Genomic DNA, 14,122 nt, shown 5'->3' with positions numbered 1-14,122 from the left:
CAGGTGACACATCACCTGGACGAGGGAGATGAGGTTGATGCTATATATTTGGATTTAAAAAAGGCCTTTGACTTGGTCTCCCATGATGTCCTCATGGTAAAAAAGGGGGACGGTATTCTCAACAACCTTATGGTCCGATGGCTGGGGAACTGGCTCCATGGTTGGACCCAGAGAGTGATAGTTGATGGAACTGAGTCAATATGGCACATGGTGACCAGTGGCATCCCCCAGGGCTCAGTACTTGGACCAATAATCTTTAATATATTCATAAATGATCTGGATTTGGGTGTTAGAAGCAGACTGGCTAAGTTTGCAGATGACACTAAGTTATGGGGAAGTGTGGTCATGCTAGCGGATAGGCTGGTGATTCAGGCTGACCTGGACAGGCTCACAAGGTGGGCGGTTTAAAACCTGATGACATTCAACTTAGAGAAATACAAGGTGCTCCACCTCTAGAGAAAGAACCCACATCATATTTATAGGCTTGGCAGTGCTACACTCACTAGCATCATGACCAAAAGAGACTTGAGGGTCATGATTGATCACAAGATGAACATGAGCCACCAGTGCAATGCCGCAGCTGACAAATCAAGTAAAACTCTGGCTTGCATCTACCAATGCATCTCAAGCAAGACCCAAGAACTCTGGCTTGCATCTACCAATGCATCTCAAGCAAGACCCAAGAAGTCATCCTTCCACTTTACTTGGCCTTCATGAGGCCACAGCTGGACTATTGCATCCAATTCTGGGCTCCACACTTTAGAAAAGAGGTGGAGAAGCTTGAGAGAGTCCAGAGGAGAGCCACATGCATGAGAGCAGGCCTTATGAGAAGAGGCTGAAAGGCATGGGACTCTTCAGCCTGGAGAAGAGAAGGGTCGGGGGGACTTGGTGGCAGCCTGTAAGTATATAAGGGGTGTGCATCAGGAACTTGGAGAACATCTGTTCACCAGAGCACCTCAGAGGAAGACAAGTTCTAATGGTCACAGATTGCTGGAAGACTATTTTAGACTGGACATAAGGAAAAACTTATTTACTGTCTGAGTCTCCAGAGTCTGGAACAGACTCCCTGCAGAAGTGGTGCAAGCACCTACTTTGGATACCTTCAAGAAATGGCTGGATGCTTATCTTGCTGGGGTCCTCTGACCCCAGATGACTTCCTGCCCTTTGGGCAGAGGGCTGGACCTGATGATCTTGTGAGGTCCCTTCGAGCCCTAATGTCTGTGAAATCTACGATCATGTTTGCTTTTGATCTTCCAGTTGGCATGTGCAGGCGATTCAGGCATCACCTTGTTGGCCATCGGCCCCACTGGGAAGGTTCTCCTGGGGTTCCAGGTCCGTTTCAGAGCACTTGATTGTTCATAATCTTTCTTTCCATAACCTTAGTCTCGCCTTGTCAGCTCTTGTGTCCAGTGGCACAATACTGGTCACAAAACTCTTTTTGCACCTTAAGACATTTAGTTCTGTGTGACCATAGAGTGGATGCCTGGGGTCTTCCATCTACCATGTTCTTCTTTTTGGCTCTCTACCTTTCTTCTGATATCAGGTGGTGCAGTGCCAGCCAGTAGACACAGGCTATCCTATGCTATTGGCTTTAGACATCCTGTTATTTCATGACAGGTGTTGTTTAGAACTGGGTCTAGTTTCTTGGCATGAACTGATCGTTCGTATATTGAACATGCATAGTCTGCAGTGGAGTAACACAAGGCAATAGCAGTGGTTCATAATGTAGTTGGGGTTTTTCCCCACTTTGAGGTGACCATTTTTTTAACTATGTTGTTGTGGGTGCTGACTTTCCCTTTTGTCTTCTCTACATGTGCTCTGAAGGTAAGTGCTCTGTCCAGTGTAACCCCCAAGTACACAGGGTTCAGGTGATTAATCAGGTAGGATTCCATCCTAGTTGGTGCTTAATTTCCGCTTGGCTTCTCTATGGTCCTGCATCTTGGCTGGGTTGGTGCGAAGCTGGATCTTATTGTAGTAATCTGAGAGATTGCTCAGTGCACATGTCAGTCTGTTCTTGACAGTGACAAAGTCCTTCTTTTGTTGCCATCTCCAGTGGTTCTGTTTCTTGCAGTTTTACATAAAAACATCTATTCTCCAAAAGAGATTGCATGAGCTAAAGTAGGTGGAGGCTGTGTGTCATTTGAGACTTTGGTAAGCAGGTTTTGGTGGTTGACTGTCTCATATGCTACAGATAGGTCTACAAACAGAGCACATATTATCATCCCTTTCTTGAATCCATCTTCTGTATGCTAGGTGATGTTTAGTATTTGGCCAGTGTAGAACTTGCAGGTCTAAATCTGTCTTGTTTCTGGTTTTAGATGCTCTTTGATATGAGAATAAGGTGCTTGTAAAGCTTATAAAGGTGATACAGAGGTGACACTGGCCTAAAGTTCTCTGGGCTAGAGGTGTTCTTCCCTGGCTTTAATAGAGCTATTACACAGGCTTGTCACTATAGGGTGCTTGTACATGTGATGGGGGTTTAGTCCTTAGGGTTGTATTCTATGCCTCCTAAATTGAAACAGTGGGTTTTTAATTGAAACCCACCATTTCAGTTTAGGGGTTTTATTTTTCTGTCACTGTTATGGTGAGGGCCTGATCCTTTTTTTTGGTGGAGCCTGCTGTGGCGTCCCTTGGGGCCACCTGGGTGAGCTGCTAGCGGGCCGGGTGCTGCCCAAGCTCGGAGGCAGCACCTGGCCGGATCCAACTTTTCCCAGACTCTGAGCTGGGGCAGCACCTGGCCTGCTAGCAGCCCCAGGGAGGCACTGCTGCTGTGGATGGAAGGATTAGGACCCCCTGCAGCTCACAGACCACTTGACCCACTGGCAGCTTGCCCCCCAGCCACAGGAGAGGTGGGCAGGCTCTGCCAGAAAAAAAAAAAGGATCGGGCCCCTCGCCGCTTCTGCCTTCAGCAGGTGCCTGAAGGCAGAAGAAGCAAAGGGCCCGATCTTTCTTTCTGAGGAGCTTGCCTGCCTCTTCAGCAGCTGGGGATCAAGCTGACTAATAACTGCAGTGCATCATTGCAAACTAAACTACATAAGGATGCAGTTTAATTTGCAGTGTTGCAAACATTTAAAACCCCCAAAACTATTGCACGTGCCATTAAGCCACACAAACTGACATTTTCATCATGTGTACATGGTAATGGTGTCACATGTACAAGCACCCATATTTTAGGTATTCTAAGGGTTGATGAGCTATTGATGAAAAGGTGTAATATCCATAACTTGGTTGTGGGACCAAAATACTTGATCTGCTTCTTGCATACATTGTCAAATCCAGCTGCTTTGCCATTCTTCAAGTGACTTATTCCAGCATCAAGTTCATCCATTTTGTATGGCATCCTAAAATGATTTTCCCCAAGATCAGTTTGCTGTCTAACCTGTATTTTAGGCTGTTTGTTTGAAGCTTTACTATTGAGCAGAAGCTGGTAGAGCAGAAGCTGGCTGTGATGTTGAGGTATGCTTGGTGATGTTTTAGGTGTGGTGAGTATCAGGAGGGTATACAGCAGGGTAGGATAAGCAATTATTTGGTCTGGAGGGCCACTTAGGGTGTTTTGGTGAGCTGTCAGGCTGGGCCAGAACCCTGCCCATGTCCCCGCCCCCCACACACACAGCAGCTTACCAAAACTCCCTACGTGGCTCAGCCCCGCACTGTCACTGCCTGGTGATCCTTGGGATCTCCATGAGACCGATTTGAGACCTGTGTGGGTGGGGAGCAGCGTCTGGGAGTAGGACGGGCAGGCAGGGCCAGGGTGGGGCTAGGATCAGGCACCGGTTCCACAGGCAGGGGCATGCGGGGAGCAGATTGCCTCCAGTGGTGGGTGTGGGGTGGTGGGGCTGGGGTGCCCAGGCAGCAGGGCTGGGGCCAGCGATGGTGGCAGAAACTGTCAGCAGCAGCTGGAAGAAGCTGCTGCTGCGGGAGTTGCCAGGAAGTGAGTCCAGCCTCCATGTCACCCCAGCCCCACTGCACACCAAGGGGTGGTGGGATTGGCTATATGCACCATAGTCCATGCTGCCCTACATTCTTGGGCTGGACAGGGCCAAGGGACCTGCCATGTGCTGGATAAAATCCCTTGGTGGGCTGAATCTAGCCCATGGGCTGTATTTTGCCCATGCCTGGTATACAGGCAGCTTTATTGTGTTGAGTGAAAAGTGCATAGTTCAAATCAGTGCAGAATCTGAGCTACAGTATGGTTAAGTCACACGTGGGTAAGAATAACACATTGGCCCCTCAGTGACAACTGGAGATATTGGAAACAGTGCAGGTGAACTACAGCCCATTTTTTGTTTTTTTAATACTACTTCCACTTTTTGTTTAAACAAATAAAAACAATTCTAGGAAATTTAAATAAAAAATAAATAACATTAATGCAATATTGAGCTTGCAAAATTAAATGTGTACAAATCAGGAAATTCCCAAAATTAAGGTTGTTTGATTTAGTAAGTCAGCCACGTTACACACTTAGTGTTTTCCATTCAGCTTGTCATTGTTAAATGTAGCATGTTTACTTTTTAGTTTACTGTAAAATATGCGATATGCATCACATGGGTGCATTGACAGTACTGGATGAAATTTAACTTCTGGTGCATCAAAGGCACTCAGAGCAGAGGTGTCAAGCCATATGTCAGCTTCTGAGCCCCCATAGAACATGTATCTTTGTTCCTAGAATAGTATATTAATGCTTAAATCCTAAATAAATAACCAGTAGGAATGGTTCTGGGTCTGCAGGCTTTGATCCAAATTCTGATTTCCTTTAAACTGGTGTAAATTTGATTTAATTAATGTCACTCCAGATTTATCCCAGAGTAGAGTAGAATAGAATCTAGGTCAGTATAATTCAAAATCTCTGCCTTAAAAATGATTTTTTTTAATGGTGTTTCACTTCTAATTCTTATTTTATCCAGCCTGTGTCTTAGGTGACAGTGAGAGTAGCAATTTTACTTAACACTAGGCAAACAGTTTTGAAGAGCATCAAAGAAATGGTAAATTCTAAAGCATCTTCCAAACTTTTTCTTTTTTTTACATTTGTGTATCATTCCCGTGAAATATTGCTTTGACTTGCAAATTGTTCTTTCATGCAGTTTTTTGTCTTAGAGAAGAGCTGTATATGGGGGTTCTTTTAAGATATGAAATACTGACCACATGAGAGTGCATTTTCTTTACACACATGATTGATTCTGACCATGGTCCCACTCGTAACATTGTTTCTTCTCCTTATTAGGAACTTCAGAAAAGCCTAATGCTATATTTACATTTGTAAACTGATTTCAGGATTCACTTCTGTGTACAAATATATATGAACGTAGCACAAGTTCATTACAATCCTGTTCTCAGACTTCACATGCAATAAGTCATTCCCGCTCCCTCCCCTGTCAGTGGAATATTTAATAAACTTCAATGTGCACAAGGCTTTACATCAGAAAGAACATCCATGACCCAAAGAGCTTTTTACTGTAAAACCAAGAACACAGAAGCATGTTGCATGGAGACAAATAAAGGGAATCTGGCTGTGATCTGCTCTTCCATGCATAAATGGGAGGTGATCACATTAGCACTCTTTATGAGTCCTCAATCCTTCCTCTCTTCAGAGAGCAAATTGCCCAGGAAAAGTGTGTAAGAAGTGGACATGGCCTTATACTCTATCGTACTGGTTCACTAGGCTAGACTGGTGCACTCTTGTACACAGTCCTTTTCATCCTTATAGGTGGTACAGTGTGTTCATCCCTCCCAAGGAACCTTGTCTGCCCATCCCTCCATACACACTCAGCAGCCCCTGGAGAGATTGTTCTGTCCAATAGGCTTTTTGCCTGATTATGTAATTATGAAAGCAATTATGTAATTTTATATACTGTAGGAGAATTAAGTGCTGAAGGAAGACTTGGCATTCCTAGAGTCTTAACAGCAAAGGAAGCATCAGTGCAAATCTCCTTAACTACCCACTTTCTCCGTTTCAGTGTGACCCAAAGGGACAACTATTAGAAGCAAGGCAGTAGCAGTAACTTGTTTTATTCAGTCTTTGGATTTTATAGTTGCACTGTAAAAGCAATAACAACTGTGCCAGTGTTTTTAATGGGACTGCTTAGAGACAACTCGGTCGTGTAACTTTCCATCTCTACTAAGTTGGCCTGAATTTACAATGGAGACCAGGAAGGAAAATCTGCAAATCTGATTACTAGTCCCTTGAGTCATCCTGTACCCACTCTGTGTGTGACTCTTTCTGTATCTTCTATGCATTTTTACAATTTACACATGCATATAGAATACATCTATTATAATATTTTTTGCTATCAGTCTCATAATGCTTTAGCCAATGACAGTTAATGACCTTGCTACATGTTCAAATTAAAGTTGGATAGAAACCAGGTATGGAGTTGTTACACATTTTCAAGCACTAACTTTATAGCCAGTTGGCTGTCTTTATAGCTGGATGTAGTTTTTATTGTGTGATAATTACTTTGTACTTTAGTCTAAATTTATTTAATGATTAACCAGTTAATTGTGTGATGATTACTTTGCACTTGTGCCAGTCTTACTTTGCATGTGTGGCCAGTTTAAATGTATTGTGCAATTAGCCGATTCATTACATAATATATGTAACATGCTGTATAATGCATTCCACAGAATTGCACCATAAACTCAACATCTAAAGTATTAACCAATTATCCTATCCAGCACACATTAGATGTTGTATGTGCACTATATACTTTGCTTTTTCTGTTAAATTCCAGCTCATGCCTAGCTAAAACAGTTTACATATTCAAGCATACTTTTTCTGATTGTCATTTGATTTGATTAGCAATTCATTTTATCTTTTAAAAATGTAAAAATTGCAGTTTATAAATTCATATCCTGACTTCAAAAGATCTTCTGAATTTTTCTGTACTTTTTCAAGGTACAGTAAGACATTAAAAATGCATAATAACCAGTGAAATATCTGTCTTGTTGTTTGGGTGTTTGAAAAAGCTAGTGCTGGCAGTTCTTTCCAGACACTAAAGTGAGGGCCCAACTGATTCCGCTTAACTTGGGAAAGATACAAAATAGAACACACTTTAGAAACTTCTGTTCTTCGTCTTCTGGGAGACCAGGGACAGATTAAGTGGAGGAAGTGACAGCTGAAAAAAAGGTGTGATCAGATTTTTAACTAAGAATGACTTCCAACTGTCATTTATCATACTAGATGCAACACATTTACTTTTCCTGACTGGCTAGAGATGGTTGGGATAATTGTTTCTACCCATAAAGTAACATTATGGGTATGTTTTGAAACACATTTTAACTTTTTTGATGATCCTTTCTTAACAATAATTAGGAGATTGTGTTCTGTGTAAACTAACGTATTTGGTCACATTTATACATGCAGACTCCAAGAATTTTCCAATTATACTGTGGAGATTTTTTTTAGCTTGTTGGGTCTGCCCAGTTCTGAGAGACATAATTTATTCCTACAATTTCCCCCGGTCCTAATATTATTACTGTTATTCATAGCAAGCCAAGCCATGGCATTCTAGGTAACAGAATTCACCAGGCTGGGATTCCCATCCAGTCTAGTTAGGGGACAATTCTCTGAAATGTGAATCACATCTGCAGCTAGGGAGAAAACCCTGTCAAACTCTTTCTGTGTCTGCTGGCAGTGCACTAGGTTTGAGCAGTGCAAAAATTATTTGCGGGAAGGAGGGAATGACCAGAGGCCCCTTGGCAAATTTGCATCTTGATGTAGAAAAATAGCAAGTGAAACATGTAAATGACTGGGAGGAACAACAGAATTCATTCCAGAAAGGGCATTTCCTATACTGAAACATTGAAAGACCAGAAAAATAAATCTGAATTCTGAACCCAGCCACTAACTGAGACATCTTTTACTTGGTCACTCTTCTAAGCATTCCTCGTTCTGATGGAAGTCTGTAAGATTTTCAGTATCTCAGCACTGAGCATTTGATGGCTAATCTGGATGCCAGTGATTTTTCTTAAGTAGGTCTCTCAAGACTCTGTGATGTTGCTTGGTTACAGTCATTCCCACAACTCTCAAATAAACCAAAGCAAATGTAAAACTGGTTTCTATTTATGGGCTGGGTTACTCTACAGATCCAAACAAAACAAAATCATAAATCCTGTATAGCCACTTTAACAATCTTTTTCTTTCTCAAGAATTGCATTTGGGTAGTTACAGGAGCTTTATTTTATATTGTATTTTTTCAGGGTATCGTATATAGGAAAGTGGCAGCTTCTAGGACCCTGTACAGAATAAGTTATTTCTCTGCTGAATCTTAAATTCAGATGCTGGAATTTTGCATAAAGATACAAAGTAGCTAATATTTGTTAGCTGGGCAGGTGGGACTCATTAGCCAGCACATAAAAGGGTTGAGAATGCTTTAACAGCAGCCCCAGTTTCTGCAGGGAGAAGCTTAAACTGAGATTTGTTTTGTTATTTTACTTGGCAGTACAATTGCAGGAAAGGATAAGTCTGAATGATATACAACAGTTGTGTCAAAGATCCAGCCTGCCATGCTGCTGGTGGGTCTCAGACCATCTCCATGTGTTGCACACAGTGCACAGGGCTGGACTGGTGAACATGCTGCATGTGGCACACAGGACCAGCTCAGCCCTGAAAGCTGGTTCTGGGTCCAGTCTTGAATCTGGCCCAAAGACTGGTCCTGTGCGCCATATGCAGTGTGCTCCAGACTGGCCCCATGAGCTTCATGCAGCATGGGAGGCCAGGGCCAGTGTATGCTGCTGGAGCTGGTATGTGTGCTGCATACAGGACGTTGAACTGGTCTGGGGCATGCACTACATAGAGCATTTAAGCCAGACTGGTCTTGGCACTGGCTCTGATGTACGGGGCCTTTCTGTAGAGCTGATCCAGCCTGCAGACCAGCTATGGAGCTGAATGTGTTTGATACCTCTGCTGTACAACATGCATGTGTGCTCTTTGGAGGTAGAATGGCAAATCTATTTGCTCCACTTGTGGGTGTGTGGCAGCATACTTCGGCTAGTAGGAAGAATCTGCCTCAGGATCTCAATTTGTTTTCTGAGTATTAATAAATTATAGTTTCACAAATAATCATAGTGCAATAGGATATCATTCAAAGGTATGGGCCCATTGTTCTCTGGAAAACTTTTCTTGACTTTCTGGTGGGCCAGTAGGGGGTGCTCCTGAGCTGAGCCACCCACTTCACTGCGCCCAATCACCTTCCAGGCTCCAAGTGCCTCCCTGGGGATGCCTCACGTCTACCTGACCCCCTTCCTGGAGCACACTCGCTAGCCTAGGGGTAGTGCTACCACCATCCATGGTCTGGAGTGATCCTGGCTCTGTCCCCCCTGGGAAACACAGGCCTAGTAGCCCTTGAGGGTACTTGACCCACTTCAAGAACTTGGGGTGCTTCTCTTAGACTGAAGCACAAATAGCAGTCTACCTCAGTCAGCCAAGCCAAGGGGACCCCAAGGCATAATCTAGACCCACTCCCAGTAAGTCTCCCATGCTAAGTACAAAGGAGAACTTTATTGGTTACAAGGAGTAGGTTTGGAATAGGGTACAGGGTTGAGCAACGTCAGAGAAATCCCATAGAGCAAAGAGGGTGGCTGGGTAGCCTTTGATCACGCATCTGAGTTACTGCAAGCTATATATCTAGTTAGATCTCAGGTAGCTTACTCACGAGTATCATCCAGAGGCAGGTGGAGATTCCCTCTGGAGGCAGGCAGTTCATTGATCATGAGTTTCAAGAGAGAGAGAGCAAGTTTCAGATGGTCCATCTCTTCTCTCTCTGAGTTTTCATCATGGCTGCTGCTCTTCCTCCTGGGCAGTCCTTAACTTGTATAGCCCTAATGACCTCATTTACTGGGTCCAATGGAGAGCAGCACCTGTTGGCTGGCAGCCAACCAATTTGAAATGCATCACTGGTTGCTGGGCAGACTGACAGGGTCTCTAGCCCCCTCCCAGTCAGGTTGGCATTGCTTAGAACAATAGGGAGCATAAGCCCCTCACCCAGGTATGTGATGCCAGTCATGTAGGCAGAGGTAGCAGGTTTCCCCCCTCCCTCAGGAATGTATCCAACTCAGGTTACCTAAAGAGATGGGATGCCTGCCCTCTGCAGTACCCATATTAACCAAATTGTCACAGAGCAGAGTTTTTGGGGAGAGACAGGTACCCTTCTGCCACAGGCTTCAGGTAGCAGATCTTGACTGTGTGGTAGCCAGGCACCATTGCGATGAACATACTGCAGATGCCTACATGCTATTTTACTCTCTTTTCATGCATGGAAGAATAGCTGTAAAATGAAAGACAACTTTTTTGTCTTGCTACAAGTAATAACATGCCTGCTTCCCCAAGGGATCTGATAGTGAGTCTCTTGACTTCTTATAAATAGCTGTATTTTAGGTAATGTTCCACGGAGAATGCTGTTGTAGAATTTCCATGCATGAATTAATTTCTTGGTGAGCAGGAAGAAGAGTGCTTCTGGGAGATATGGTGGATCAGTCTGTCCCATTAGGCTCTTTAATGGAGCACCTGTCATGAATGCCAAAAAATCTTTTTATGGTGGCTTCTGAAGGAAGAAGCTAAATTAACCATATACCATAGTTGTCTTAAATATTCAAAGTAAAACACATTCACAATCATGAAAAAGTCCATTCCTATCAGTCATAAGTACTGTAGTGTAGGAATTCCTGTAGTAGATAAAAATTATGGTTTACATAATATCAGTTTTCTGAGATCTTGTGCTACAGCAGAAACCACAACTCATTCTTTTAAATATCTTGAAACTTTCAATAGGTCCAGTATTTTACAATGGAGTTATAAGCATGATTTACTATCAGATATTAAGTGTGTAACAATGTGACTTTGACCTTCTGTTCTTGAATAATTGTCCACATACACGTTCTTCATTAGTGGGTGCGTCTCATGTCCTGAGCCTTGTACAATGGTTGAGCAAGGAGAGAAGACTTTTTGCTACAGGAGTAACCATAGCATGTTCTTTGGTCTTGCTTCTCTTTGTGGCCTGCACCCAAGAAATAAAGGGAGAGTGTACTGGCTGTTCTTCTGTTCCTTTTCACCTACCTGGTTGAGAGTAACTGATGGCTATCTAGTACTTGCCACAGGTTCCCCACCCCCCTCCGCACCTGATCTCTCATCAAATTATCTGTATTTAATTTACATTTCCTTACGTTTTTACCCAGTTTATTTTTGCTGCTCACTGCAACTTACCCAGAACAGATCCATCTGGGTCTGCCTGAATTTGCAGAGGACCCTTTCACTGAGCCATCATCCTTTCTGACCAGAAGGCCATTTCTGGGATCCCCACATTTGACAGGCTCATCTAGCCCCAATGGCCTCATCAGCAAGCTTGGGTTCCAGTCGTGACTCCACCTCTGATTACTCTCTGCATCAGAAACGTCCCTACTTTCAGATCAACTCCTGGGGGAAAGGGCTTAAGAATTCCTGGTCTCATTTCCAGGGTCATCCTTCCTTTCCATGGCCTCAAGGGGCCCTTCCCCAATACTTCACTCTGGTCATATAGGCCCTGGGGATTCCAGTCACTGTACACTTATGGATGATGTAGTCCCCTTCATGTTTGTCACTCTCCTCCTTCTGGGTCTCACAGATAATCCTGGTCTTAGGATTCACACACACTTAGGCTCTCCAGACCCAGTACTTGGCTGTTTGACCTCTTTCATGAGTTCTTCCCCTTCTGAGATGGTGACACCCCGATGCCTCTTCTATCAGTGTATCCTAGTAGTTTTCGAAACTTAATGTGCTAGATGGCATCTGCACAATATATCTTCCTAGATAGTGTAGCTGAGCTCTTCCTTATCCTCCACCAGCCAAGAGCCTCCAGGGTGGTCTTTCCCATTAATATAGCTATCCTAGAAATTGTTTGTTTACCCAGTGCACATCAGCTTTCCACCTCCATATAGGTAAAATGGCAGTCAGGAGTTAAAGGATTCTTCCAAAATAGGTGGAGTGCCTGTATTTATATCCTACCCCTTTTCTTTTTGTTGGTAGCAGCAGTGAATAAAGACTCAAGCATCCTGTGTCAGCACCTGCAATAAGGATCCCAAGAGGCTGGACTCTGGACAGGTATGCTGTCTCATCCTCATCTGCCCTCCAATTTTGGATAATCAGCTATAAAAGTTTGTTGGCTTGATAAGACCAACTTTGTTGGTTGCATGAATATATTGTCTTGTCTGTGGGCTCTCTGTCATCTTTTCATATAGGTAGCCAGGAAAGGTAGATAAAATAATACAGGAGAATTTCCATGGCAGTTGTTGCCACTGAAAGGTCACTGGGGCAATGTGAATGTAAGGCCTGCATCTTCCAAGGATCAACTATAAACCTGCCTCAAGTGACTGACATCACATGAGGGATTTATATTGGCAACTATAAAGGGCAACACTTCCTTTTCTCCAGAGTAACAAGACATATACTTCACAGTCTGTTTCTGCTTAAAGATGTAGAGTCACTTCTAAAATTTGACCTTTCATTATTATAGGAAATTACCTAAAGCATTTTCAAACTTAAGCTACAATATTTTCTTTGATAACAAAAATGAAATAAGCTTTCTTTTAGGTGTTGTATCTTTATTCTTGACTTCTTTTTTCTTCCCTCGAGTCATTATTTCCTGTATAGTTTTTTCTTCGATGATATGCCATGGAACACATAGCTAAAACAAAATGGTCAGTCAGGAAGGTAATCAAATTATGGAGAAAAGTCCCATATAAATCCATTTATTTTTCAAAGGATTACACCTCATTCGGTCAAATTTGAAATATGTAGTCTTGTGTGGGGAGAGAACTTTTACAACATCCCATAAAAATTAACTTTTTCAAAATTTGCATATATTATATATCTTTTTTATTTACTCACTTTCACCATTTTAAGTTACATTAGTGCCTTAAATATCCACTAAGATATACAATTTCCTTCAAATAATGTCTTTATTTTAAAAATAGCCTATATCTGTAAAGAGCTAAAATTCTAATATGAATGACTTCATGTAAGTGGCCTATGTATGAGATCTCTTTGAGAACAGCAATAAATGCTATTTTTAATTTCCTATGCCAAACCATTCTTGAAATAACCTACTCATTTTTCTAAGTCATAGAACTCTGTCCATTCAATTTTAGTTTGCATTGTCCACAGAAATTCTTCTCTTTTTTTGTCATAAACAGTGTTGGACTGAAAGCAAATCTCTCCCAAAAGTTAGAGTTGGGGTGAGCAAAATGTTCCTACAGTGGTAGCTAGGAAAAATGAAGTCCCTGATAGTACCAAAGTGGCAGAGTGAATGTAGGGCAATAGTACTTGTACTCTCTCATACACCTCCCTGTACTCTTGGATGGAATATGCTGCACTGTCTAAGGATACAGAAATGGGCATGTGCTCCTTGAGGGCCTTGTGAAGATATCAGTCTCATTACTGAATACTAAAACCTCTGCCTTTTGGGCACAATTTGAGCCCAAAGGAACTTTATAACATTATCGTAGGCTTAACAGCTTGCATTTTTTCAGTGCAGTGTTAGACTCGAGTGTTCCATTTATGCGCTTGGTTTTGTATGTCAGTGTAATAAAAATACTCAGGAAATCATGCAAATCCTATAAAATACAGAAGCATTCATATATTTTGAGTCTATAATAGAGGCTGAGTATTGTTCAGTATTAAAGAAAAAATAAGTCCGTGAAGATAAAGCAACCCAGCTAGCTTTGTAGGATGTGTCTCCTTTAAGATATTCCAGAATTTCCTACTGACTGTAAGTGGGGCTTGTTAAGAAAGCCTTGACAAGTGTGTGAGTAATTCAAACTATTAACAGATCATTATACTATAGTAAAACCAAAGGAAATCACAGTATAGGCAGAAAATACTCAAACTGTAGACCATGATTGCCACCGTCTTTTAAGTACAGTGGTTTCTTGCCAGCACACTGAAGAAGTTAGTTTTTATTAATCTGTGAATGAATATACAATCAAGTTATGGTTGTACATGTTTAGTTATAAGCAAAGATGACTTTCTGCACAGTTATATGTGGATTGGCAGGAGCCTTGGGCCCTCAGGGCTTGTCTTCACAACAGCAGTTACCTGGAGTTTAGTGCACTAGCTTAGCTGGAATAAGTGACCACATTCCAAAACAGTACTCAA

At 42.4% G+C, this 14,122-nt stretch overlaps 1 protein-coding gene across 8 annotated transcripts in view; it reads left to right on the top strand.

Annotated features, from left to right (window-relative positions):
- SPATS2L (spermatogenesis associated serine rich 2 like) overlaps window positions 1-14,122 on the top strand; it is a 134,895-nt gene that overhangs the window by 25,100 nt on the left and 95,673 nt on the right. For 3 of the 8 annotated variants that reach the window (XM_059727217.1, XM_006265425.4, XM_019492316.2), the window contains one exon: window positions 11,999-12,070. The exons of 3 other annotated variants lie outside the window; for them this stretch is intronic. The gene's annotated coding sequence lies outside the window, so the exon portion shown is untranslated. Of the gene's footprint in view, window positions 1-11,995; window positions 12,071-14,122 lie in introns of all 8 variants that reach the window. 2 more of the 8 variants (XM_019492315.2, XM_019492314.2) reach the window with 1 other exon arrangement.

Source organism: Alligator mississippiensis, chromosome 4, assembly GCF_030867095.1.
Source record: "Alligator mississippiensis isolate rAllMis1 chromosome 4, rAllMis1, whole genome shotgun sequence".
NCBI lineage: Eukaryota > Metazoa > Chordata > Crocodylia > Alligatoridae > Alligator > Alligator mississippiensis.
This window is presented reverse-complemented; position numbering and strand designations above follow the sequence as displayed.